The sequence below is a fragment of the Ipomoea nil genome, unplaced genomic scaffold (assembly GCF_001879475.1).
Source record: "Ipomoea nil cultivar Tokyo-kokei standard unplaced genomic scaffold, Asagao_1.1 scaffold0114, whole genome shotgun sequence".
Taxonomy (NCBI): domain Eukaryota; kingdom Viridiplantae; phylum Streptophyta; class Magnoliopsida; order Solanales; family Convolvulaceae; genus Ipomoea; species Ipomoea nil.
In genome coordinates this window covers 2819450-2822444 of record NW_017616542.1, presented here as the reverse complement: position 1 = coordinate 2822444, position 2995 = coordinate 2819450, and positions in this window count along the sequence as shown.

Sequence of the window (2995 nt, the reverse complement as noted above, 5' to 3'; positions counted from 1 at the left end):
GTAATCAGCCCAACATTGCTCTATACTGTTGATAAACGTCTTCTGTCTGGAGATCACATTCGAGATGTTGTTCCTGTGACTGCCCCATCCAATTCTGAACCCGGTGGTGTGCCTGATGACTCTCCTCATGCTAAGGATGTTCAGCTTTCGATACAATTGAAGGCAAGAGTTGCTGACCTTGAGACGGTGCATAGCATTATTGCAAAGCAAGTGACAGGAGCCCGTACTGAGCTGGCCACTGTTCTTCTTCGTTTGAGCCTGACTGAAGCTGCTGCTGCTGCCGATCCTGTGAAGTCTGACAGTGACTCTTCCTCCAATGCTTAATCTTTGGCTACCATTGGCAAAAAGGGGGAGTAGTATGAACTCAGGGGGAGTGTTTTTGGTGTTTTTTGTTTGAAGTACCTTCTGGCCCTGACTGGGCGTTGTGTTTTTTATCCTAAACTGTTTTGGATCCTATGTTTCTGCTTTTATTCTATGTAATTTGTTCGGACACATGGGTTGCATCTTTATAATAACCTATCTTAGTTCATTATGGTTGTAGTCGAGTTGTTTTGCCAAATAATAGCCAAAGGGGGAGTTTGTTAGTGTTTTTATATGTCCAAAAACCCCATATTATAATTGGCAATATTATTATGGCATACTAAGATAGGTTTAGATTCTGTCCGTTTGGTTCTACAGCTAACTGATTAATCAGAAGCAACAACAGAAAAACTGACACTGAAGATCTGATTTAGGAAGCTGTTTCCTTAAAAGGCTCACGCGGTTTTATCAGGCCAGTATGGAAAGATGATCAGCGTATATTTTCAAGAAAGGTATGGACCTAATCTTCTGAGATTACATTCCTATTTTACAGTCCTACCTTCTACAATCAAAGTCAACTATGGAGAGTGTTTATTGAAGGATCTATAAGTACCCTTATTTGACAAGAATTAGGGTTACAACGAAAATAAAGTGAAACACTCCATATCTGCTACATGAGACTAGAACTTTGATTGACATGCGTCTTCTCAGTACAATTTGTTCATGGTGATTAAGATGATGAACATGAGAAGAGATACTGCTGCTTAAAATGAAAGGACACTGTGATCACACTGTTGTGGGAACAACCTTATAGAGCGTCATTGAAGTGGACTGCATCAGAGTGGGCTCTCCAAGTGAAGGGATTTCATTGGACTTCTGTATGCATGGCTCTCCATCTTCAACAATCCACTAAACCTGTGTAGACTGGGTTTGTACCTTGTGTGGGGCACTTGGGTAAGATTATTGTATATCTACCTTTGTACATTGGATTATGATTTAGTGGATTGGACGCCTATGTGATCGTCCCCCAGACGTAGATACACATTGTATCGAACTGGGTAAACATTCTGTGTCTTTGACTTTTGTGCGGATATCTTTCCTTTATATTCTCTTCATGATTTATCGTTACTGATTGTCCCCTTAACTGAATCAATCAGTAATCTAAGTCAGTTATCTAATTCTGTCAATTTACTTAAAATGAGGAATTGCAAAATTACAGAACACTTCTAGATATAAAGGATAAAACTAAAGATGGTCTCAAAGCTAGATTAGACTTGGTGGAAATGGGTATACGACCACAATTAGTTCCACACCCAATGGAGAAGAAGACATACTTGCCTCCAGCTGCTTATACTCTGTCAAGAAATGAAAAAAAAAAAAAAAAAGTTTCTGTGAGTGCTTACATGGAATTAAGGTCCCACAATGGTATTCATTAAATATCAAAAGGCTTGTGAACCTCCAAGATTTAAAATTGGTGGGGTTGAAATCTCATGACTGCCATGCCTTGATGCAACATCTATTGCCGGTGGCTATTAGTGTCTTGCCTAAAAAGTTGAGACACAAAATTATAAGACTTTGTTTCTTTTTCAAAGCAATTTGTGGGAAAGTTATTAACCCCGACACATTAGATGCATTGGAGAATGGAATTGTTATTACATTATGCCAATTAGAGATGTACTTCCCACCTTCATTTTTTGATATAATGGTTCATTTACTTGTCCACTTGGTGAGAGAGATAAGGCAATGTGGTCCGGCTTACTTGATGTGGATGTACCCATTTGAACGTTACATGAAAGTTCTAAAAGGGTATGTCAGGAATTGATATAGGCCAGAAGCATCTATTGTTGAGAACTATGTAGCTGAAGAGGTTGTTGAATTCTGTACCGAATACTTAGCAGGTGTAGAACCTATTGGCGTCTCCAAGAATCGCCACATTGGGAGATTAACATGTAAGGGTACTAATAAAGGCAAAGTGTTGACTATGAATCGTGAAGATCTTGAACAAGCTCATTTGTACATCTTGCATAATATGAGTGAAGTTGAACCTTATATGAATGAACACATGTCCCTTGTAAGGGAGCAGAATCCTCGAAGAAATAACATGTGGGTTGAATGTGAGCATAGCCGTTCTTTTGTTGAGTGGTTTAAAACTAAAGTTGTTGTTGATAATAATGTATCTGAAACTATACAATGGTTGTCTTATGGTCCAAGCATTCAAGCCATATCTTACAATGGATATGATATTAATGGATTTTCTTTCTATACAAAGTTTCAAGATGACAAAAGCACTGTGCAAAATAGTGGAGTGACTTTGATGGCTAATTCAATGCATTTCAGTAGCTCAAAAGATAAAAACCCTGTCTTGGCAGAATTGGCATACTATGGAGTGATTGAAGAAATATGGAAGATTGATTATGTAAAGTTTAGGGTGCCAATGTTCAAATGTCGATGGGTAGAAAGTAACCTTGGAGTTAAAGTCGATGAGTTTGGGTTTACACTTGTAGATCTAAATAGGGAAGGTCATAAGAACGATCGCTTCATCTTGGCATCTCAGGCCAAAAAAGTTTTTTATGTTAGTGATCCATGTGATAAAAAATGGTCTATAGTTCTTCACGGGAAGAAGCAAATTACTGGACATGATGATATAGAAATGAGTGATGATATTGATGAAATCCCCTCTTTTTCTTCTGGAGTA